Source organism: Hordeum vulgare, chromosome 3H (assembly GCF_904849725.1).
Source record: "Hordeum vulgare subsp. vulgare chromosome 3H, MorexV3_pseudomolecules_assembly, whole genome shotgun sequence".
Lineage (NCBI taxonomy): Eukaryota > Viridiplantae > Streptophyta > Magnoliopsida > Poales > Poaceae > Hordeum > Hordeum vulgare.
Window position 1 is genome coordinate 143,961,611 of NC_058520.1, and position 27,081 is coordinate 143,988,691.

A 27,081-nucleotide genomic window follows, 5' to 3' on the forward strand; every position below is an offset into this window, starting at 1 on the left:
CCAAAGTTGTTCCATATGAGTCCACCATACCTACCTATATGCGGTATCTACCTGCCGTTCCAAGTAAATTTGCATGTGCCACTCTCTAAACCTTCAAGAAATAATCTGTTTTGTATGCCCGAACCGCTCATGTGGTGACAAGGGGCGATCAGTATCTTCCGTGCTAGGCGTGTTATCCTCGATATGTGTTTATTCACTATCACTCACGAGAAAGAGGCCGGTAATTGGAATGCCCAGTTCCATGCTCAAATCGAAAAGATAATTGCAAACAAAACTCCCCCTCGATTGATGTTGGTATGGACGGCACCCGAGTATTCGACTAGTCGTGGAGTGTGATTGATTGGTGGTGGGGGAGTCAAAACTTTACTTTTCTCTTTGGGAACCGCCTATAGTATGTGTAGCATGGAAGATGGTGAAAACTCTTGGTCATTGCGTTGACAATGAAAGCATGCCACCCAAAATTATTATGTCTGTTTTCAAAGCTTGAGCTCTGGCACCTCTGCAAATCAATTCTTCCCTCTGCGAAGGGCCTGTCTATTTATGTTTCTGTTGAGTCAACCTCTTATTATAAAAACAACAATTAGAGAGCATCTCTGTCATTTTTATGCTTTGCTTTTGACTGATATTGAGTATGACTCTGACTGGATCTTCTTTGCCATGAATTATAATGTTTAGTCAGCCCTTGGTCTTTGAAGGTGCTCTGCATTTATGTTTTGCGGTCTCAGAAAGAGCTAGCGAGATACCATCTGTTCGTACTGCTTCATGATTGTTTTGATTGAAGTGTTGATATTTGAAACTTATTATTATTGCTCGCTAGTTGATTATGCCATTGATATCAGTTTACCGTGAGACCTAGATGTCATTTGCTTATGTGGTTAGCTTATGATCTTGCTGAAATTCTGGATATGAGTTAGTCATAGTTGCAATAACAAGATCAAACAGAGTTCGTAAAAGTTTTTCTTTTGTCTCTTTCAGTTTGTCAACTGAATTGCTTGAGGACAAGCAAGGTTTTAAGCTTGGGGGAGTTGTTACGTCTCCATCGTATCTACTTTTCCAAACTCTTTTGCCCTTGTTTTGGACTCTAATTTGCATGATTTGAATGGAACTAACCTGGACTAACGCTGTTTTCAGCAGAATTGCCATGGTGTTGTTTTTGCGCAGAAATAAAAGTTCTCGGAATGACCTGGAAATTTCCAGGGATTTTTTGTGGAATATATAAAAAATACTGGCGCAAGAATCAACTGAAGAAGTGGAGCATGGAGACCACAAGCCCACCAGGCGTGGGCCCCCTGGCAGGCTTGTGGGGCCCACGTTGCTCCACCGCCTCCAATTCCAGCTCTATTTAGTCCCTTTCGTCCGGAAAAAATAAAGGAGAAGAGTTCATCGCGTTTTATGATACGGATGCGCCGCCACCTCCTGTTCTTCCTCTGGAGGGCAGATCTGGAGTCCGATCTGGGCTCCGGAGAGGGGAGATCATCGCCATCGTCATCACCAACCTTCCTTCATTGCCAATTCCATGATGCTCTTCACCGTTCGTGAGTAATCTCATCGTAGGCTTCCTGGACGGTGATGGGTTGGATGAGATATATCATGTAATCGAGTTAGTTTTGACGGGGATTGATCCCTAGTATCCACTATGTTTTGAGATTTATGTTGCTACTACTTCGCCATGCTTAATGCTTGTCACTAGGGCCCGAGTGCCATGATTTCAGATCTGAACCTATTATGTTGTCGCCAATATATGTGTGTTCTTGATCCTATCTTGCAAGTTGTAGTCACCTACTATGTGTTATGACCCTGCAACCCCGGACTGACAATAGCCGTAACCACTCTCGGAGATGATCATAGTATGAGGAGTTCATGTATTCACTAAGTGTTAATGCGTTGGTCCGGTTCTTTATTAAAAGGAGAACCTTAATATCCCATAGTTTCCATTAGGACCCCGCTGCCACGGGAGGGATGGACAATAGATGTCATGCAAGTTCTTTTCCCTAAGCACGTATGACTACATACGGAATACATGCCTACATTACATTGACGAACTGGAGCTAGTTACATATCTCTCCGTGTTATAACTGTTGCATGATGAATACCATCCAGCATAATCATCCATCACCGATCCAATGCCTACGAGTTTTTCCTACTAGTCCTTGATACATTACTTTGCCGCGACTTCTGTCACTGCTGCTACTGTTACTCTGTCCCTATTGCCGTTACTGTTGCTACTGTTACTCTGCTACTACTGCTGTCACTTTGTTGCTACTGGTTACTGTTGCTATCACATTACCTTGCTACTGATACTTTTCTGCAGATACTAAGTCTTTCAGGTGTGGTTGAATTGACAAATCAACTGCTAATACTCGAGAATATTCTTTGTCTTCCCCTTGTGTCGAATCAATAAATTTGAGTTGAATACTCTACCCTCGAAAAGTGCTGCGATCCGCTATACTTGTGGGTTATCAAGAATGGGTAGCTTGCCGCCTAGGATTTCAGCAACAACCCGACCACGACCGCGGACGTCGCCACCCCGGCTATGTCCATCAGCGGCCGGGGTGAAGCCGTAAGCAGAGTTGTACTTGCGCTGCAGAACCTCCATCTGGCGCTTGGCGGTGGCGAGGGCGGTGCCCTCCATCAGTAGCTGCTTGAGAGCTTCTTCCAGCTCGGCCCTAGCCGACGCTGGATTAGCCGTCGGGGAGATGGGAGTAGTCAGCCCGGCAAGGGTGGCATGAAGCGGGTCAGAAGGGCCCGGGTGGAGCGCAGCCGCGTTCACCGGGGCCTTGCCTCGACCCAAACTGGTGTTCGAGCCTGCAACCATCACCTCCATGAGATCGGAGGAAACGTCGACGTTGTGCGGGGCAAGAGATCCCGCAAACGCTGGTGGATCGCTGCAGTTGAGTACGTCGCCGGGGTACTCATCGGGTGCACGCACATCTTCAAGACTAAGTCTGCTGAAGTGCGTGCAGAGGGCGTCGATATCGACATCCCCGCCAAGGTGGCGAGGCTCGTCGTCAAGGCACCGGTTGTCGAAGAGGACGCTGAGGCGAATGACGTCAGAAGCGACGCCGGTACTACGGCTCGCTGGTGATCTCGACGGCGGAGCCTGCAGGACAGGCCGAGCCGTCGATCAACAGCGCAGAAACCTCCGTAGGGGTAGGTTCCATGGGCGTGCTGATCTGTCCGGACGCGAGACATCCGGTGGGGTTGGCGAAGGGTCCCGCCCGAAGCGTAACTCCGACCGGTGCCATGGACAGCCCCATGATGGGCGCCAACTGTCGTCGTTTTCTCATGACAGATGCCATGGTAGGCTTATTGAGAGTGGTTGGGACCGAAGGGACACCGACGGGCTCCGGGAACAAGATTGGTAACTAGCGATGCAACACGCACGATGTACCCAGGTTCGGGGCTCTCCGTGGGAGATGATACCCCTAGTCCTTCCGGAGGGGTTGATGAACCAGAAGGATTACAAGATGCTCCTTAAGCTGTTTGACGGAGGAGGAAGATGGAGCAGCCGGCTCGCTATCTGCCTCTCCTATGTGGGTGTGTGGGTGTGAGAATGGCCGACCGTCTGCATGGAGGGGGGGCGGAGGCGGGGGGGGGGGGGTTATAGTCGAACCCACCGGCCTACAAAATGGATACTAAGTACATTGCGGGGGGCCGGCTGGCAGCCTCTCACGCCGACGACGGGGCCAACTGAGGATAGTCTTGTCGCTGGAGGGGCCCGCCGGCTACAAGGTTCCATCTGGCCCTAGGACCCACCGGCTAGCCTATGGGATTGGTGCGTGTTCACCATGCAGGGCGGGTGCGGTACAACGAACATCGTCTTGCGGGATCCGGCGCTGGTCAGCGATACGGCTGTCTCCACTGTAGCCACGCCGGGCCACATAATGGAGTGGGTAGTGGCGTGCGGGTACTGTACACGGTTGACGGGTCGGAGACAGCACCGGTCAGCGGTACGGCCGCCGCCACTGTAGCCATGCGTATGCTTCTCCATTGTACCCGTGTTGAGTTACTTTCGCCTTTAATCAAAGGCCCCTGTCACATCATGGGGATTGATGCGACATGTGCCCTTTGGCCGGCTGGCGGCTAGCCAGCCGGCCAGAGAGTAGACGGCTTCGATCCTAGCCGGTAAGGACTTCGTAGTCAGCCAGGAGGAGTCGACAGTTGAGGAAGCTTTCGCCCCTCTCTACATCGAAGTATAGAGTAGTAGGCTTGATGAGCCTACCCCGGGTTATCCCCCAGAAGTGAGCGCCTGTGTTTCCTCGACGCATACTCAGGTTACCACCAGAAGATGGCTTAGGAGGATCAGGAGAAGACGACTTTCATAACCCCCTTTTGCACTTTTTGCTATGTCTCTATGCCCTTTGGACTTAAGAGCGCGGCGGTGACTTATCAATGCTGTATTCAGAATTGCTTGCATAGTTAGTTTGGGCAACTTTCATGCCTATGTTGATGATATCGTGGTGAAGTCTCAGAAGAAGGAAACACTCTTGGAGGATCTCAAGGAGACGTTTGATAATCTTTGAGTTTACCAGATGAAGCTTAACCCGACCAAGTGTGTTTTGGGCGTTCCTGCAGGAAAGTTACTGGGTTTCATGGTGTCTCAGCGAGGCATTGAAGCTAACCCGGATAGGATCAAGGTGATAACTTCGCTAGGTAAGCCAACCAATATCAACCAGGTCTAGCGCATGGCGGGTCGCATCGCGGTGTGAAGCCGGTTCATAAGCTGCCTCGGTGAAAAGGCAATTCCTCTTTATCAATTGCTGAAGAAGACGAATAGTTTCATTTGGGCTGACGCAGCTGATGAAGCCTTCGAAGTCCTCATGAAGCAGCTAGCCGAGCTGCCCGTTTTAGCCGCCCCGACTGACAAAGAGCTCATGCTCCTCTACATTGCTGCTAATTCTAAAGCAGTGTGTGTTGCAGTTGTCGTTGAACACAAAGAAGCATGAAAAGAGTATCCGGTTTAGCGGTCAGTTTATTTCATCAGCGAAGTGGTGACCTTGTCCAAACAGCGATACCCACATTGGCAAAAGCTGGTCTTTGGAATTTTTATGACAAGTCAAAAGCTGAAGCACTACTATCAGGAACACCCGATCACTATGGTCAGTTGAACATCGCTTGGGGACATCATACAAGACCATGAGGCCACTGGTTGAATTGCTAAGTTGCCAATTGAGCTTGGTCCCCACTCATGGCTGCTGTGTATCCCTTGCAACAGCGCTAGAAATAGTTGTGTCGATGGCACCAGGAATCCTTCAGCTGCGGCTACGCCTTAAGGGACTTCCTAGGCAAGTACGCAAAGGATTTCCCCCGCGGCCTTGGAGCCTTGCGTTGGTGTTCCCTCGAAGCGGAAAGGGTGATGTAGCACAGCGACGGCAAGTATTTCCCTCAGTTTGAGAACCAAGGTATCAATCCGGCGGAAGAGTATCTCAAGATCCTGCACAAACACAAAAAGCTTGCACCCAACGCTATGAAGGGGTTGTCAATCCCTTATAGATTGTTTGCCAAGTGAAAACTGAAAGCAACAAAGTAACAAAGCAAAGTAAAAGCGGAGTTGTAAATGATGGATGTGAATAGACCCGGGGGTCGTAGTGTTTACTAGTGGCTTCTCTCATGAAAACAAGTAGACGGTGGGTGAACAAATTACTGTCGAGCAATTGATATAACTATGCAGAGTCGTGAAGATATCTATGCAATGATTATTTCTATAGGCATCACGTCCGAAACAAGTAGACTGATACTTTCTGCATCTACTACTATTGCTCCACACGTCGACCGCTATCCAGCATGCATCTAGTGTATTAAGTCCATAAGAACATAGTAACGCCTTAAGCAAGATGACATGATGTAGAGGGATAATCTCAAACCAATGACAAAACCCCCATCATTTTACCCTTGATGGCAACTGCTTGATGTGTGCCTTGCTGCCCCTACTGTCACTGGGAAAGGTCACCACATGGCAGAACCCAAAACCAAGCACTTCTCCCATTGCAAGAATCATAGATCTAGTTGGTCAAACAAAACCTAAGACTCGGAGAGACTTACAAGGATATCAAATCATGCATATAAGAAATCAGCAAAGACTCAAATATATATCATAGATAATCTGATCACAAGTCCACAATTCATCGGATCTCGACAAACACACCGCCAAAGAAGATTACATCGGATAGATCTCCATGAAGATCATGGAGAACTTTGTATGGAAGATCCAAGAGAGAGAAGAAGCCACCTAGCTACTAACTACGTACCCGTAGGTCTGAAGTGAACTACTCACGAGTCATTGGAGGGGCGATGATGATGATGAAGAAGCCCTCCACCTCCAAAGTCCCCTCCGGCAGGGTGTCGGGTAGGGTCTCCAGATGAGATCTCGTGGAAACGAAAGCTTGAGGCGGCGGAAAAGTATTTTCGAGGCTCCCCTGATTTTTGTGGAATATTTGGGAATATATAGGCGCAAGACCTATGTCAGGGGGCGGCCAGGGAGGCCACAACCCTGCCCACCGCCGCCTCCCCCTGGTGGTGGAGTGGGGGCTTGTGGGCTCCCTGGAGCCCACCTGGCTTGGCCCAAAAGCCCCCTAGACTTCTTCCATTTGGGAAAAAATCATTTCGGGGTTTTTCTTCCGTTTGGACTCTGTTCCAAAACCAGATCTGAAAAGAGTCAAAAACACGGAAAAACAGGAACTGGCACTTGGCACTCAATCAATAAGTTAGTCCCAAAAAAGATATAAAAATGTACATAAAACATACAAAGAAGGCAAGATAACAACGTGAAACCATCAAAAATTATAGATACGTTTGAGACGTATCAAGCATCCCCAAGCTTAACTCCTGCTCGTCTTCGAGTAGGGAAGTGATAAGAATGAATTTTTGATGCTTTCATGCTACCTAGCATAGGTGTCCTTTGTAATTCCTCTTATGTGACGTGAATGTTCAGATCCATTAGATTCAAAACAATAGTTTGCTATTGACGTGGAAACAATAATAATTCAAGCAAACTAGCAAAGTAATCATGAACTTTAAAAATAACAAGGCCAAAAGAAAGTTATCCCTACAAAAGCATATAGTCTGGCTATGCTCTATCATCATTGCACAACGAATTTAAATCATGCACAACCCCGGTATTGGCGAAGTAATTGTTTCACACCTTTACTATCTCAAACCTTTTCAACTCTCACGCAATACATGAGAGTGAGCCATGGTTATAGCACTATAGATGGTGTGGAATGTGGTGGAGGTTGCAAGACAAAAAGGAGAAGATAGTCACATTAACTAGGAATATCAATGAGATGTGGAGATGCTCATCAATATATATCAATGTGAATGAGTAGGGATTGCCATACAAATGATGCACTAGAGCTACAAGTATGTGAAAGCTATTAAAGAAAACTAGTGGGTGTGCATCCAACTTGCTTGCACACGAAGACCTAAGGCAATTTTGAGGAAGCCTATCATTGGAATATACAAGCCAAGTTATATAATGAGAATTTCCCACTAGCTATATGGTGGTGACAAAACGAGAGACTCTCAATCATGAATACCATGGTGCTCAAAATGCACAAGTGTGGAAAAAGTTGTAGCATTGTCCCTTCTCTCTTTTTCTCTCATATTTTTTTTAAATTTTGGTTGGCTCTTTGGCCTCTTTTTTATGGGATTCTTTGGCCTCTTTTATTTCCTCACATGGGACAATGCTCCAATAATGATGATCATCACACTTTCAACTCAAAACTTAGAGCAATTATGACTCTATATGGAATGCCTTCGGTAGTGTACCGTGGCAATGATCTAGCATGGCATAGACATCAATGGAAATATCATGATAGCTATCTTACGATCGTGCAAAGGCAATGTAGACGTGGTGGCACATATCATGGTGGTAGTTGCATGGCAATATATCTCGGAATGACTTTGAAAAAGCCATAGTAGGTAGGTATGGTGGCTGTTTTGAGGGAGGCTAATGGTGGGTTTTGTGCACCGACGAAAGTTGCGCGGCACTAAGAAGATAGTGATGGTGAAAGGTGAAAGTGCGTATAAACCATGGACTCAACATTAGTCATGAAGGACTCATATACTTGTTGCAAAAGTTTTATTAGTAATCGAAACAAAGCATTTAATGCATACTCCTAGGGGAAGGGTTGGTAGGTATAAACCATTGCGCGATCCCGACCGCCACACAAAGGATGACAATCGATATACCAATCATGCTCAGACTTCATCACATAGCAGTTCACCATACGTGCATGCTACAGGAATCACTAACTTCAACACAAGTATTTCTAGATCCACAACACCTTACTAGCATGACTTCAATATTACCATAACCACACCTCAAAACTAATTGAGATGATTCAAACTTCTTTAACTATTCAATGCACATGAAGGTGGAAGTTTTCGTTTCCCTTTAGATAACTACCCCTTTTGAGACTACTTTAAAAGCATAGATCAACAACCAAGCCACGCACCGCTGTGCTCTAGAAGATATAAGTGAAGCACATAGAGCAAAAGTATCTAGCTCAAAAGATATAAGTGAAGCACATGTGAGCTGAATTGTCTACCAAAAGATATAAGTGAAGCTCGACAAAATCATGGTGTGTGCATGTCTATCTCTATAGGTGTGCAGCAAGGATGATTGTTACACAACAAAAATAAAATACTCCTACGATACAAGACGCTCGAAGCAAAAACACATAACATGTGGTGAATAAAAATATAGCCCCAAGTAACGTTACCGATGGATTGAAGACGAGAGAGGGGATGCCTTCCCGGGGCATCCCCAAGCTTAGACTTTTACGGCATCCTTGAATCTCTTGGGGTGCCTTGGGCATCCCCAAGCTTGAGATCTTGCCACTCTTTATCTTTTTGTCCATAAGAACTTCACCCAAAACTTGAAAACTTCACAACATGAAACTTAAACAGAAACTCGTGATAACATTAGTACAAGAAAGCAAACCACCACTTCCTTAGGTACTGTAGAAAACTTAAATTCTACTTGTGCTGATGTTGGGTTACTGTACTTTCAATCTTCCATGGCTAATACCCCCCGATACTATCCATAGTTTCATCAAAATAAGCAACCAACACAACAAAAACAGAATCTGTTAACAGCAGACCAGTCTATAGCAATCTGTATGTTTCGTATACCTCTGGTACTTCAATAATTCTGAAACATTACGACAGTCTGAAGAATTTGCGTAGCAATCAGCATAAGAACGAATCAACTCAAAATCTCTTACATAAAAAAATGAAAATTCTTTTAATGAGCAGAAAGTTTCTGTCTTTCCCAGCATGACCAAACGATCATCCCCAAGACTAATCATAACGATTTTGCTTGGCACAAACACAAAAAGAAACATAAATACACAATCATAACAGAATTATGAAAGTGTGGAAAACACAAAACAGAAAGAAAAAGGATAGATTCGTTGGGTTTTCTCCTAACAAGCGCTTTTGTTTAACGCCCTTAGCTAGGCAAAAGTGATGGAATCACGTATAGTCATCTTTGGTGCTCAAACCATAAGTAGCCCTCATCATAGATTCATAAGACAATCTTATTTTCTTTCTAGGAAAGTGCACCATGCCCTTCTTTAAGGGATATTGAAATCTAATATTCCCTTCCTTCATATCGATGATAGCACCAATAGTCCTTAGGAAAGGTTTACCAAGAATAATGGGACATGAAGAATTGCAATCTATGTCAAGTACAATAAAATCCACGGGTACATAGTTCTTATTTGCAACTATAAGAACATCATCGATCCTCCCCATGGGCTTCTTGACGGTAGAATCCGCAAGATGCAAATTAAGAGAACACTCTTCAATCTCATGAAAACCAAGAATATCACATAAAGACTTCGGAATCGCGGAAACACTAGCACCCAAATCACACAAAGCATGGCACTCATAGTTTTTGATCTTGATTTTGATAGCAGGTTCCCACTCATCATGAAGTTTTCTAGGTATAGAGACTTCTAGTTCGAGCTTCTCTTCAAGAGATTTCATCATAGCATCTATGATATGCGCGGTAAAGGCTTTGCTTTGGCTATAAGCATGTGGAGAGTTTGCAATGGATTGCATCAAAGAAATGCATTCAGAAAGGAGCAATTATCATAATTGAATTCCTTGAAATCCAAAGTGGGAGTTTCATTACTACCCAAAATTTTGACTTCTTCTACTCCACTCTCCACACCTTTATCATCAAGATAGATGGACTCCGAATCATTGGGGCGTTTTTCAACCAAAGTGGATTCAGATCCAGCCCCTCCATAAGTAGTTTTGACACGCGAAAACAAAGATGCAAAAGGATACACACCAAGCACTTTAAGATCTTCGTGATTTTCATCACAAATTTCAGGTTTAGCGAGCCAATTTTTCAAGGTGAGCGAGCTGAGAATTAAGTGCAAGGAAATCATTGGCCATATCATCAACCTATTTATTCAAATAGACCAAAAAGGAAAACAAATATTCAAGAGGAGACACACCAAGCACTTTAAGATCTTCGCGCTTTGCATCACTAGAACACACCCTTTTAAACCATTCATATCTAGCGCGAATTTGGGCGGTTCTTTCTTTGCTCTCATTCATGGAGATACGCATAGCTTTCAAAGTTTCATCCAAGTTGATCTTGGGAGGAGCGCATCTAACTTTCAAAGCATCAATATCACAAGACATCTTATCAACGCTCTTAGCCAAATCGTCTATTTTGAGTAGTTTTTCCTCTATGGATGCATTGAAAATCTTTTGAGAGTTGATGAACTCTTTGATATTACTCTCTAGATCAGAGGATAATTTGTTATGATTTCCATAAGTGTTGCCGTAGGAATTTCCATAATTGTTAGAGGAGTTACTAGGAAAAGGCATAGGAACATAGTTTCCTCTAAAAGCATTGTTGTTGCCAAAATTGTTCCTACCAAAAAAATTCACGTCCAAGCTAGCGTTGCTACTCTCAATCAAAGAAGATAGTGGAATGTCATTAGGATCTACGGTAGCGTTTCTACTAGCAACCAAATTCATCAATTCGTCCATCTTAGCACTAAGCGAGTTAATCTCTTCTATAGCGTGCACCTTTTTGCTAGCAGGCGACCGTTCAGTGTGCCACTGAGATTAATTGGTCATGATATTGTCTAGGAGTTTTGTAGCGTCTCCTAACGTGATTTCCATGAACGTTCCACCTGAGGCGGAGTCCAAGATATTGCGAGAAGCGAAATTCAAGCTAGCGTAAAAGATTTGTATAATCATCCACAAACTCAAGCCATGAGCGGGACAATTTCTAATCATAAGCTTCATCCTCTCCCAAGATTGTGCAACGTGTTCATGATCAAGTTGCTTGAAATTTATGACATCGTTACGTAAGGAGATCATCTTAGCTGGCGGAAAATACTTGGATATGTAAGCATCTTTGCACCTATCCCAAGAATCGATACTATTTTTAGGCAAAGAAGAAAACCAAGTTTTTGTGCGATCTCGCAACGAGAAAGGAAAAAGTTTCAACTTAATCACGTCATTATCCACATCTTTTTTCTTTTGCATATCAGAAAGCTCAATGAAGGTATTGAGATGGGATGCGACATCTTCACTAGGAAGGCCAGAGAATTTCTCTTTCATAACAAGATTCAGCAAAACTGCGTTGATTTCATACGATTCCGCACTAGTGGCGGGAGCAATTAGAGTACTAATAAAATCATTATTGTTAGTGCTCGAGAAGTTTCAAAGTTTTTTGTTTTCAGACATGACGTCTTCAACAAACAAACAAGCACACAGTCAAGCAAGAAAACCGGCAAAGGCAAAAGAAAACGGCAAAGGCGAACGACGAATGAAAACGACAAATGTGAAGTGGGGGAGAGGGAAATGAGAGGCAACTGGCAACAAAAGTAAATGCAAGAGAAGAGTTTGTGAGACCTACTTGGATAGATCTTGATTTCTCCTCCCGGAAACGGCGCCAGAAATAGTTCTGATGGCTGCTCTGTATCCCTTGCAACGGCGCCAGAAATAGTTGTGTCGACGGCACCAGGAATCCTTCAGCTGCGGCTACGCCTTAAGGGACTTCCTAGGCAAGTATGCAAAGGATTTACACCGCGGCCTTGGAGCCTTGCTTTGGTGTTCCCTCAAAGTGGAAAGGGTGATGTAGCACAGCGACGGTAAGTATTTCCCTCAGTTTGAGAACCAAGGTATCAATCCGGCGGAAGAGTATCTCAAGATCCTGCACAAACACAAAAAGCTTGCACCCAACGCTATGAAGGGGTTGTCAATCCCTTATAGATTGTTTGCCAAGTGAGAACCGAAAGCAACAAAGTAACAAAGTAACAAAGCAAAGTAAAAGCGGAATTGTAAACGTTGGATGTGAATAGACCCGGGGGCCGTAGTGTTTACTAGTGGCTTCTCTCATGAAAGCAAGTAGGGGCCGTAGTGTTTACTAGTGGCTTCTCTCATGAAAGCAAGTAGACGGTGGGTGAACAAATTACTGTCGAGCAATTGATAGAACTGTGCAGAGTCGTGACGATATCTATGCAATGATTATTTCTATAGGTATCACGTCCGAAACAAGTAGACCGATACTTTCTGCATCTACTACTATTACTCCACACGTCGACCGCTATCCAACATGCGTCTAGTGTATTAAGTCCATAAGAACAAAGTAACGCCTTAAGCAAGATGACATGATGTAGAGGGATAATATCAAACCTATGATAAAAACCCCATCTTTTTACCCTTGATGGCAACTGCTTGATGTGTGCCTTGCTGCCGCTACTATCACTGGGAAAGGTCACCACATGGCAGAACCCAAAATTAAGCACTTCTCCCATTGCAAGAATCATAGATCTAGTTGGCCAAACAAAACCCAAGACTCGGAGAGACTTACAAGGATATCAAATCATGCATATAAGAAATCAGCAAAGACTCAAATATATATCATAGATAATCTGATCACAAGTCCACAATTCATCGGATCTCGACAAACACACCGCCAAAGAAGATTACATCGGATAGATCCATGAAGATCATGGAGAACTTTGTATTGAAGATCCAAGAGAGAGAAGAAACCATCTAGCTACTAACTACGGACCCGTAGGTCTGAAGTGAACTACTCATGAGTCATTGGAGGGGCGATGATGATGATGAAGAAGCCCTCCAACTCCAAAGTCCCCTCCGGCAGGGTGCCCGAAGGGTTTCCAGATGAGATCTCGCGGAAACGGAATCTTGCGGCGGCGGAAATGTATTTTCGAGGCTCCCTTGATTTTTTGTGGAATATTTGGGAATATATAGGCGCAAGACCTAGGTCAGGGGGCGGCCAGGGAGGCCACAAGCCTGCCCACCGCCGCCTCCCCCTGGTGGCGGAGTGGGGCTTGTGGGCTCCCTGGAGCCCACCTGGCTTGGCCCAAAAGCCCCCTCGACTTCTTCCGTTCGGGAAAAAATCATTTCGGGGTTTTTCTTTCGTTTGGACTCTGTTCCAAAATCAGATATGAAAAGTGTCAAAAACACGGAAACACAGGAACTGGCACTTGGCACTGAATCAATAAGTTAGTCCCAAAAAAGATATAAAAAGGTACATAAAACATACAAAGAAGGCAAGATAACAGCGTGAAACCATCAAAAATTATAGATACGTTTGAGACGTATCATCCACCACGTGAAGTACACGTATGGTACGACCATCAAGTCTCAAGCACTGGTGGATTTCATCAACGATTGGAGCAAGCTTCAAAACTCGGAAGATAGGCGAGATAACACATACTGGACTACACATTTTGACGGCTCCAAGCAATTGGAATGCTCCAGGGTTGGTGTATTGTTATCCTCTCCATGGGGTGACAAATTCTGTTATATTTTACGACTCATATTTGCCTGTACTAACAATGCAGCAGAGTATGAAGCTCTCTTACATGGGCTCAAGATAGCTAAGGAGATGAACCTTAGCAGGGTCAGATGCTTGGGCGACTCAGATTTGGTGGCTCAACTTGTCTCTGGGACTTGAGACTCAAAGGACCCCGTGATGGCGGCTTATCGACGTGCAATAACCGAGGTGGCGGGTCACTTCCATGGCTACCACGTTGACCACATTGATCGCCAACATAATGAAGCAACAGGCGCATTGTCACGACTTGGATCTCAATGCAAGCCGGTCCCTCCCAACATGTTCTTGGACGTCCTCCACAACCCCTCCATGAAGTTACCATATGAGGAGGATATATCCATTCCTGACCCGGAATCGCAGTTGGTGGCGACTCTATGGGCAATTCCTAATTGGACAGTACCATACTTGGCTTACCTCGCTCGAGGAGATCTCTCGGCCAAGGAAGTCATTGCCCGTCAGATAATACGATGGTGCAAGTCTATGACTATTCATAAGGGCGAGTTGCACAAGAGAAGTACTAGCGGCGTTTTTCAATGTTGTGTTTTTCCTGATGAAGGACGGGAAATTCTCAATGAGATCCACGCTGGCGACTGTGGGCCCCATGACAGCTCACGATCTTTTGTGGCAAAGGCTTTTCATCATGGATTTTACTGGTTAACAACTCATGCAGATGCAAAGGATATAGTGCGCAAGTGCGATGGAAGTCAAAAGTTCGCTCGATAAGGCCATGTGCCGGCTCAAGAATTGCGCATGATCCCTATCACTAGGCCATTTGCAGTCTGGGGGCTTGATATGGTTAGTCCATTCAAGATGTCCTTTGATAAGAAGACTCACCTATTGGTGTCGGTTGACAAGTTTACCAAGTGGGTTGAGGCAGAACCTGTCAGCAATTGAGAAGCAGAGACAATAGTCAAATTTTTGACGAAGCTGATTTTCGTGTTGGCTATCCTCACAACATTATCACCGATAATGGTACCAATTTGTCCAAGGGGGCCATGAAACAATTTTTTCAACAGGAGCATATCCGGCTTCACGTGTCAGCAGTAGCGCACCCACAGTCCAACGGGCAGGCCGAAAGAGCTAATCAATTTTTTTAGAGGGATTAAACCCCAGCTCATGGTTCCGCTACAGCGTACCCCATGCTGTTGGGTCGCGGAACTCCCTATAGTGCTTTGGAGTATCAGGACAACTCCAAACAGATCCACTGGTTACACCCCCCTTTTCTAGTTTATGGAGCCGGGTCGGTTCTACCAAGTGATATACGACATGACTCTCCTCGATCCGCCTCCTATGTTGAAGCAGACAATGAAGAGGCACGTCAAGATTCCCTGGACGCCTTGGATGAAGAGCGTGACTTGGTAGCAGCAAGATCAACTATATATCAGCAAGACCTATGTCGCTATCATAGCCGTAGAGTTAAGAGCCGCACCTTTTAGGAGGACCACTTAGTGATTCGATTGATTCAAGATCACACATGCATGCACAAGCTTTCACCACCCTCGGAGGGTCCTTTCGTCATTAGCAAAATCCTCAACAATGGCTCATATTACCTAATAGATCTTCGTCCAAATAAATTTAACTCTGAGGAGGAGACAACCCGGCCGTGGAACATCGCTCACCTTCAGCCTTATTATCCCTAGAGCCATTGGCTCCTCACTTATGTACATACCCCAACTTTTGTACATACCCTTTTATAAATACAATAAAGCCGGCACCCTTGGAACTCGGGATCTCTATCATTTCAGGCTATACAATGAGCATGAGTCTTTATTATCAACATAAGTCGCCCAAGAGGACGAGCCGCCAGGATGCGACCGTTCAAACATGGGTTCCATAAAGCCAAAGAGGACCAGTCGCCATGATGCACAGTTCAAACATAGGTGCCAATTGTGATAAGTGGAATCAAGTCGGCTTTATCAGAAACCCAGATGTTTTGCAGTAGTAGCATTGTCTCCTAATCCCAGGCTAAGCTTTTCCCTGATCATGGGGTCACTTGGGGGCTTCCAACTCACTGAGTTTAGCTTTCTCACCCACTTGGTCCGTGAAAAATTAATGCTATACGATGGTTAGACCTAACTGTATGCTTATGCGACTCACGTTTAATGACCTCGTGTACTCTTGACAAGTCAATCCATTGTGGACCCTGAACTTTTCAAGGTTAAACATCGAGCTGCATCGCGTGAGAGATGGCTTATGGAAAAAGGATAAACCATGGGTTAACATACCCACTTCACTGAAGCAAGACTTGAGCCTGATTAGCCAGTCTCCTCGCCGAGTCTCACTGAGCCAGCTTATCATATTTTCTATTCTTATGGGTTATTACACCCGCCCAATTAAGGGTAAGACTCGAGCCTTGCAGGCCAGTATCCCTGTCGAGTCTCAATGAGCCGGCTTATTCAAGGTGACACATTGCCGCCATATGGTATTTTCCTTAAACTTTTTCAGGGATGATCCAATGTTTATTACCGGCTCATACAGAGCGTCCGAGTTATGTAGCTCTAGTCCTACGATGGATTTATGGTCTCCCAAGCAAAGATATAAAAGAAGGAGCGACACTTGATTCATATAAGAATCCCTTGACAACTTAAGGTGGGATAAAAAGTCTTAAAACATGCACGAAGGCATGAAACAAGCAAAGTTTTCAAATTTAGGCTATTACAAGGCTACATGGAGCCCAGCGTATTGGACCAAAATTTCTCAAGAGTCATCCACATAACCCGACTGTTAGCTTATCCGGGTTAACTTCATCCGTGTTGGCCCCGGGCCGACTTCTTGCTTAAGGCGCCTCCGGGTCATCCTGTGTCGCGTCTTCGGGTTCCTGGATCTGAAGGTTGTCCATATCCTAGTTGCAATGGGTTAAGGCGTGGAATTCAGCTTCTTCATGCAAGATGGGCGACGGGTCAACATCAGGGGCTAAGATGTGCTTACGATGTTGAGGAGTCAGATTCACCGGCTCAAAAGTGGGCGACCGAACTCGCAAGTTGTTGTCATCATAAGCCGCCTGACATGTCTTCAAATCCGCGTCTACAGCCAAATGACTCGCCAACACTCGAGACGTTTTCACGCAGTGGGCATAGTCCTCTTGTGTGAAATTTGAGCCATCATCTTTTAGCTGAGGAAAACCTCCGGCCATCTCATCATGGTTAAGTTCTGGTGCGTAAGCCAAGGCTCTGCTCAGAGTAGCTATTGCACCCTTGTGAGCGGTTGTTCTCTTCAATTCTTCAATTTGCTTGGAAATCGTTGAGAGGCGCCCCAACACGTGTTTGATGAATTTGGCCGGATCTTTATCACCCATCACAACCTGGATAGTAAGCAGGCTTCGAGCATACATCTACTCAGTTAAAGTGTAAAGAGCTTTCAGCTTCATTACTCTATTGTCTTGGAGATTGTGAGTCCAGCGGCCTGCAAATAGTCCAAGCACATAAGTCGCCCGGTGGGTCTTTTTATACAAGGTGTTGCTTATAAACGCTATCAGAAGCTCATCAAACAATACTTACCAAGGAGAACTTCGGACATATGAGCAATGTGTCGTTTTAGACCAATCAGCTCTTCGGTAATAGGCTTTAATTGACCTTTAGCATCCTCTGCACGTTTAATCAGGGCGACTCTGTCAACCTCGGTAGATTCCTTGTACGCCTTGAAATCGGCTCTGGTTTTTTCCAGCTCTTCCAAGGAGACCGTAGTCTTTCATCAGCTTCACCCCGGGTGTCTTGCTGCACTGCCAGGTTTTTCCTCAGACCGGTCAAACTTGACTCGACCACATTTGAAGCTTCCCGCACAACAAAATTACCAAATGGACATCAGTCAAACCTAAGCCGCCAGCAAGATGCATAATGACACTTGGGGGCCGTAAAGAAGTTTGTTACAAGTCTCAAGCTGATTGCAAGCAATATACTTGACACTTGGGGGCTAATGTAGGTCAGTTTTTACAATCATATAATACAAGAGGACCCGACTCATCTTCAAGAAGATGACTCGACCCTTGGTGGCTACCGGCTCTAACTTTACAAGATGGATAGACACTATTTGTCTACAAATTAAAAGACCCGGCCATTTGAGGAAATACCTGGCCCTTGGGGGCTACACGTGGAGCTTTTTCATATAAGCATAATAGGTACCGGCTCGTTATTTTTCATAATGACCCAGACCTTGGGGGCTACAAGTGTAGCTTTTTCATAATAAGTACCGGCTCATTATTTTCATAATGACCCAGTCCTTGGGGCCTATAAGATGATTCATCAAAATTTTCATATCATCAAAGACCCGACTCATCTTGAAGAAGATAAGCCAGCCCTTGGGGGCTACGTAAGGATATATGGAATACAATACAAAGTTGAGCATACCTCATATCTTCTCTTCATCATGCCAACCAGGCTGGCTTCCATATCCCGGCTTGTGGAGAGGCGGCTCAAGTATCCAGAATGCAATTATTCAAAACTAAGATTTTCAATATTGGGAAGTTCAAGTTTAGCCTTCAATTTCTCAAGCAAAGGCGCCTCATCTTTGGAAGTATGCTTGGGAAACACGGTGGAAGCAGGAGCTGCGTAACCTGTCCCAGTAATGATGAACCCCTCATCATGAGAAGCAATGTCTTCAGTTGTTTTCAGAGGACTGTGCAGGTTAGGATTGACTCCCGGGTCAGTTCCCATGGAGATTTCATCAGTACTCACCGGGTCAGCATGTTTGAGTGTGTCATCATGGGTGCCTCGTGTTGGAAATATGCCCTAGAGGCAATAATAAATTGGTTATAATTATATTTCCTTGTTCATTCCATTCGTTTATTATCCATGCTAGAATTGTATTGATTGGAAACTCAAACACATGTGTGGATACATATACAACACACTGTCCCTAGTGAGCCTCTAGTTGACTAGCTCATTGATCAAACATGGTCAAGGTTTCCTGACCATAGGCAAGTGTTGTCACTTGATAACGGGATCACATCATTAGGAGAATGATGTGATGGACAAGACCCAAACTATAAGCGTAGCATATGATCGTGTCAGTTTATTGCTACTTTTTTCTGCATGTCAATGTATCTGTTCCTATGACCATGAGATCATGCAACTCCCGGACACCATAGGAATACCTTGTCTATATCAAACATCGCAACGTTACTGGGTGACTATAAAGGTGCTCTACATGTATCTCCAAAGGTGTCTATTGGGTTGGCATGGATCAGGACTGGGATTTATCACTCCGTGTGACGGAGAGGTATCTCGGGGCCCACTCGGCAATACAACATCACAACAAGCCTTACAAGCAATGTGCCTAAGGAGTTAGTTACGGGATCTTGTATTACGGAATGAGTAAAGAGACTTGCCGATAACGAGATTGAACTAGGTATGGAGATGCCGACGATCGAATGTCGGGCAAGTAACATACCGAAGGACAAAGGGAACAACATACGGGATTAACTGAATCCTTGACATAGAGGTTCAACTGATATAGATCTTCGTAGAATATGTAGGAGCCAATATGAACATCCAGGTCCCGCTATTGGTTGTTGACCGGAGAATGTCTCAGGTCATGTCTGCATAGTTCTCGAACCCGCAGGGTCTGCACACTTAAGGTTCGGTGACGTTTCGGTATAGATGAGTTATAGGTGTTGGTAACCGAAAGTTGTTCGTAGTCCCGAATGAGATCCGGACGTCACGAGGAGCTCAGGAATGGTCTGGAGGTAAATATTGATATATAGGAAGTCCTGTTTTGGTCACTGAAAAAGTTTCAGGCTCATCAATAGTGTATCGTGAGTGCCGGGAGGGTACCTGAGACCATAGGGAGGGGTGTCATGCCCCGAGGGGCCATATGGGCTATGGCATGATACAAACCAGCCCCTAGTGGGCTGGCATAAGCTCCCACTAAGGCCCATGAGGTTTGAGAGGAAAAAACCCAAAGGTGGAAAAGGTGGAAAGGGTTTCCAAGTGGAAAGGAGGAATCCTACTCCTAGTGGGATTGGAGTAGGACTCCTCCACCTCCAATTTCGGCCAAACCTTGAGGGTTTGAGGCTGCCTCCTCCCCTCCCCCCTCCTATATATACTAGAGGTATTGAGGGTTTTTGAGACACACAATTTCAGCCACGTGCTACCCTCTCCTCTAGTTTGTAGTTCTTCCTCTATATCGGATTTCTCCGGTGCTTAGGCGAACCCTGCAGGAATAGATCACCACCATCACCGGCGCGCCGTCACGCTGCCGGGCAACTCATCTACTTCCCCGTATCTCTTGCTGGATTGAGAAGGCGGGGGTCGTCATCGAGCTATACGTGTGCTGAACGAGGAGGTGCCGTCAGTTCGGCACTAGATCGGGATGGATCGTGATGGGATCGCGAGACGGATCTTGATGACATCGCGGGACGGGCTTCGATTTGAATTGCGAAGATGTTCCACTACATCAACCGCGTTATATACGCTTCCGCTTAGTGATCTACAAGGGTATGTAGATTCACTCTCCCCTCTCGTAGATGATCATCTCCTTGGATAGGTATTGCGTGTGCGTAGGATTTTTTTTATTTCCCATGCTACATTCCCCAAAAGTGGCATCATGAGCTAGGATCATGCGTAGATGATATCTCGAGTATAACACAAAAGAGTTTGTGGGCGTTGATGTTCAATTTGCTGCCCTCCTTAGTCTTTTCTTGATTCGGCGGTATTGTTGGATTGAAGCGGCCTAGACCAACTTTACTCGTATGCTTACGAGAGAGCGGTTTCATCGACTGACATGCAACTTGTTGCATAAAGATGACTAGCGGGTGTCTGTTTCTTCAACTTTAGTTGAATCGGATTTGACCGAGGCGGTCCTTGGAGAAGGTTAAATAGCAATTTGCATATGATCGTTGTGGCTTTGCGTAAGTAAGATGCGATTATACTAGATACCCATAGCAGCCACATAAAACACGCAACAACAAATTAGAGGACGTCTAACTTGTTTTTGCAGGGTATGCATGTGATGTGATATGGACAAAGACATGATATGATATATTGGATGTATGAGATGATCATGTTGTAATAGTTAAATATCGACTTGCACGTCGATGCTACGGCAACCGGCAGGAGCCGTAGGGTTGTCTTTAAACTAACGTTTGTGCTTGCAGATGTGTTTACTATATTGCTAGGTAGTAGCTTTAGTAGTAATAGCATAGATAGCACGACAACCTCGATGGCGGTGCAATGATGGAGATCATGGTGTGGCGCCGGTGACGATGAAGATCATGCCAGTGCTTTGGTGGTGGAGATCAAGAAGCAGAAGATCATGGCCATATCTTGTCACTTATGATTTGCATGTGATGTTAATCCTTTTATGCACCTTATTTTTCTTAGAACGACGGTAGCATTATAAGGCGATCCCTCACTAAAATTTCAAGATAAAATTTTGTTCTCCTCGACTGTGCACCGTTGCGACAGTTCGTCGTTTCGAGACACCACGTGATGATCGGGTGTGATAGACTCAATGTTCACATACAATAGGTGCAAAATAGTTGCACACGCGGAACACTCGGGTTAAACTTGATGATCCTAGCATGTACAGACATGGCCTCGGAACACAAGAGACCGAAAGGCCGAGCATGAATCATATAGTTGATATGATCAACATGGAGATGTTCACCACTGAAACTATACTCAGCTCACGTGATGATCGGACTTGAGTTAGTGGATTTGGATCATGCGCCACTCGAATGACTAGAGGGATGTCTATTTTGAGTGGGAGTTATTAGTAATACGATTAGCTAAACTCAATTATCATGAACATAGTCAAAAGGTATTTGCAAATTATGTTGTAGCTTGCGCTGTAGCTCTACGGTTTTAGACATGTTCCTATAGAAAAATTAGTTGAAAGATGATAGTAGCAATTATGCGGACTGGGTCCGTAAACTGAGGATTGTCCTCATTGCTGCGAAGAAGGCTTATGTCCTTAATGCACCACTCGGTGTGCTGAACCTCGAGCATCGTTTGTGGATGTTGCGAACATCTGACATACATGTTTTTTGATGACTACGTGATAGTTTAGTGCATAATGCTTAACGGCTTAGAATTAAGGCAACGAAGACGTTTTGAACGTCACAGAACATATGAGATGTTCCGAGAGATGAAATTACGATTTCATGCCCGTGCCCTTGTTAAGGGGTATGAGACCTCCGACAAGATTCTTTGTCTACAAAGAAAGGGAGAAAAGCTCAATCGCTGAGCATGTGCTCAGATTGTCCGAGTGCTACAATCGCTTGAATCAAGTGGGAGTTAATCTTCCAGATGAGATAGTGATGGTTCTCCAAAGTCACTGCCACCAAGCTACTAGAGCTTCGTGATGAACTATAACATATCAAGGATAGATATGATGATCCTTAAGCTATTCACGATGTTTGACGTCGCGAAAGTAGAAATAAAATAGGAGGATAAATTATTGATGGTTAGTAAAACCACTAGTTTCAAGAAGGGCAAGGGCAAGAAGGGATACTTCATGAAACGGCAAACCAGTTGCTGCTCTAGTGAAGAAACCCAAGGTTGAACCCAAACCCGAGACTAAGTGCTTTTGTTATGAGGGGAACGGTCACTGAGGTGGAACTACCCTAGATACTTGGTAGATGAGAAGGCTGGCAAAGTCGACAAAAGTATATTGGATATACTTGATATTGCTGTGTACCTTACTAGTATTCCTAGTAGCACCAGGGTATTAGATACCGGTTCAGTTGCTAAGTGTTAGTAACTCGAAATTATAGCTAGGGATTAAATGGATACTAGCAAGGGTGAGGTGACGATGTGTGTTGGAAGTAATTCTAAGGTTGATGTGATCAAACATCGCACGCGCCCTCTACCATCGGGATTAGTGTTAAACCCAAGTAATTGTTATTTGGTGTTTGCGTTGAGCATGAACATGATTAGATCATGTTTATTGCAATGCGATTATTCATTTAAAGAGAATAATGGTTATTCTATTTGCTTGAATAAACACCTTCAATGGTTTACTGAATCTCAATCGTAGTGGTACACATGTTCATAATATTGATGCTAAAAGATACAAAGTAGTAATGATAGTACCACTTACTTGTGGCACTGCCGCTTGGGTCATGTTGGTATAAAATGCATGAAGAAGCTCCATGCTGATGGATCTTTGTACTCACTCATTTTTGAAACGTCTGAGACATGCAAACCAAAGCTATTGGTATAAATGCATGAAGAAACTCCATGCAGATGGATCATTTGGACTCACTTGATTTTGAATCACTTGAGACATGCAAATCATACCACATGGGCAAGATGACTGAAGGCCTCGTTTTTCTGTGAGATGGAACTAGAAAGTAACTTATTGGAAGTAATACATCCAAATGTATGCAGTCCAATGAGTGCTGAGGCACGCAGTGGATATCGTTATGTTCTTCTTCACATATGTTTTGAGTAGATACTAGTGTATTTGCTTGATAAAACACACGTCTGAATTATTGAAAGGTTCAAGTAGTTTCAGAGTGAAGTTGAAGATTGTCGTGACAAGAGGGTAACGTGTCTACGATATGATCATAGAGATGAATATCTGAGTTGCGAGTTTGGTACACTATTAAGACAAATGTGAAAGTTGTTTCAGATCTCATGCCACCTAGAACACCATGGTGTGATGGTGTGTCCGAACGTCATAGCCGCCCCCTATTTGATACGGTGCATACTATGATGTCTCATATCGAATTACCACTATCGTTTATGGGTTATGCATTAGAGACAACCGCATTCACTTTAAATAGGGCACCACATATTTCCGTTGAGACGACACCGTATGAACTATGGTTTGGAGAAACCTAAGCTGTCGTTTCTTAAAAGTTTGGGACTGCGATGCTTATGTGGAAAAGTTTTAGCATGATAAGCTCGAACCCAAAGCGGATAAATGCATCTTCATAGGACACCCAAAACAGTTGGGTATACCTCCTATCTCAGATCCAGAAGCAAAGTGTTTGTTTCAAGAAATGGGAAATTTCTCGAGGAAAAGTTTCTCTCGAAAGAATTGAGTGGGAGGGTGGTGGAACTTGATGAGGTTATTGAACCGTCACTTCAACCAGTGTGTAGCACGACGCAGGAAGTTATTCGTGTGGCGCCTATGCCAATTGAAATGGAAACTGATGATAGTGACCATTAAGCTTCAGATCAAGTTACTACAAACCGCGTAGGTCGACAAGGTCGCATACTGCTACAGAGTGGTACGGTAACCCTGTCTTGGAGGTCATGTTGTTGAACAACAATGAACCTACGAGCTATGGATAAGCGATGGTGGGCCCGGATTCCGTCAAATGGCTGGAGGCCATGAAATTCGAGAGAGAATCAGTGTATAAAAACAAAGTGTAGATTTTGGAAGAACTACTTGATGGTCGTAAGACTATTAAGTACAAATGGATCTTTAAAAGGAAGACAGACGATGATGGTGAAAATTCACCATTAAGAAAAGCTCGACTTGCCGCAAAGATGTTTCCGACAAGTTCAAAGAGCTGACTATGATGATACTTTCTCACTCGTAGCGATGCTAAAAGTATGTTGGAATTATGTTAGAAATTGCTACATTATTTATGAAATATTGCACATAGGATGTCAAAACATTGTTACCTCGACGGTTTCCTTGAGGAAAGGTTGTATATGATACAACCAGAAGGTTTTGTCGATCCTAATTGCTAACAAGTATGCAAGCTCCAACGATCCTTCTACAGACTGGTGCAAGCATCTCGGAGTTGGAATATATGCTTTGATGAGATGATCAAAGCTTTTGGGTTTATACAAGGTTTATGAGAAACTTGTATTTCCAAAGAAGTGAGTGGGAGCACTATTGATTTTCTGATAAGTATATGTGGTTGACATATTGTTGATCGCAAGTAATGTAGAATTTCTGGAAAGCATAAAGGGTTGTTTAAAAGGAGTTTTCCAAAGGAAAACCTGGATAGAGCTACTTGAACATTGAGCATCAAGATCTATAGAGATAGATCAAAATGCTAAATAGAACTTTCAATGAAATGCATGCCTTGACAAGTTTTTGAAGGAGTTCAAAATAGATCAACAAAGAAGGAGTTCTTGGCTGTGCTGTAAGGTGTGAATTTGAGTAAGACTCAAAGCCGGACCACGATAGAAGAAAGAGAAAAGACGAAGGTCGTCCCTTATGCCTTAGCCATAGGCTCTAAAGTATGCCATGTTGTGTACCGCACCTGATGTGTGCCTTGCCATGATTCTGTCAAGGGGTACAAAGAGTGATCCAGGATTGAATCACTGAAAAGCGGTCAAAGTTATCCTTAGTAACTAGTGGACTAAGGAATTTTTCTCGATTATGGAGGTGATTAAAGAGTTCGTCGTAAAGGGTTACGTCGATGCAAGCTTTGACACTAATCCGAATAACTCTGAGTAGTAAACCGGATTCATATAGTGGAGCAGTCATTTGGAATAGTTCCAAAAGGCACGTAGTAGCAGCATCTATAGGATGACACAGAGATTTGTAAAGAACACACGGATCTGAAAGGCTCAGATCCGTTGACTAAAAACTTCTCTCACAAGCAAGACATGATCGAACCCCAGAACTGTATGGGTGTTAGATTCATTACAATCACACAGTGATGTGAACTAGATTATTGACTCTAGTGCAAGTGGGAGACTGTTGGAAATATGCCCTAGAGGCAATAATATATTGGTTATTATTATATTTCCTTGTTCATGATAATCGTTTATTATCCATGCTAGAATTGTATTGATTGAAAACTCAAATACATGTGTGGATACATAGACAACACACTGTCCCTAGTGAGCCTCTAGTTGACTAGCTCGTTGATCAAAGATGGTCAAGGTTTCCTGGCCATAGGCAAGTGTTGTCACTTGATAACGGGATCACATCATTAGGAGAATGATGTGATGGACAAGATCGAAACTATAAACGTAGCATATGATCGTGTTAGTTTATTGCTACTATTTTTCTGCATGTCAATGTATGTGTTCCTATGACCATGAGATCATGCAACTCTGGGACACCGGAGGAATACCTTGTCTGTATCAAACGTTGCAACGTTACTGGAGGACTATAAAGGTGCTCTACAGGTATTTCCAAAGGTGTCTGTTGGGTTGGCATGGATCAAGACTGGGATTTGTCACTCCGTGTGACGGAGAGGTATCTCGGGGCCCACTCGGTAATACAACATCACAACAAGCCTTGCAAGCAATGTGACTAAGGAGTTAGTTACATGATCTTGTATTACGGAACGAGTAAAGAGACTTTCCGGTAACGAGATTGAACTAGGTATGGAGATGCCGACGATCGAATCTCGGGCAAGTAACATATCAAAGGACAAAGGGAACAACATACGAGATTAACTGAATCCTTGATATAGAGGTTCAACCTATAAAGATCTTCATAGAATATGTAGGAGCCAATATGGACATCCAGGTCCCGCTATTGGTTGTTGACCAGAAAATGTCTCAGGTCATGTCTGCATAATTCTCGAACCCGCATGGTCTGCACACTTAAGGTTCGGTGACGTTTCGGTATAGTTGAGTTATATGTGTTGGTAACCGAAAGTTTTTCGGAGTCCCGGATGAGATCCCGGACGTCAGGAGGAGCTCTGGAATGGTCCGGAGGTAAAGATTGATATATAGGAAGTCCTATTTTGGTCACCGGAAAAGTTTCGGGCTCATGAGTAGTGTACCTGGAGTGCCGGGAGCGTACCGGGGACCATCAGGAAGGGTGTCACGCCCCGAGTGCCTGCTGGGATGTGGGAGGATACAAACCAGCCCCTAGTAGGGTGACATAAGCTACCACTAAGGCCCATGAGGTTTGAGAGGAAAAACCCAACGGTGGAAAAGGTGGAAAGGGTTTCCAAGTGGAAAGGAGGAATCCTACTCCTAGTAGGATTGGAGTAGGACTCCTCCAACTCCAATTTCGTCCAAGCCTTGAGGGTTTGAGGCTGCCTCCTCCCCTCCCTCCCTCCTATATATACTATAGGTATAGAGGGTTTTTCAGACACACAATTTCAGCCACGTGCTACTCTCTCGTCTAGTTTGTAGTTCTTCCTCTAGATTGGATTTCTGTAGTGCTTAGGCGAAGCCCGGCAGGAAAAGATCACCACCATCACCGGCGCGTCGTCACGCTGTCGGAGAACTTATATACTTCCCCGTATCTCTTGCTAGATAGAGAAGGCGGGGGTCGTCATTGAGCTGTACGTGTGCTGAACGCGGAGGTGCCGTCTGTTCAGCACTAGATCGGGATGGATCGTGATGGGATCGCGGGACGGATCGTGA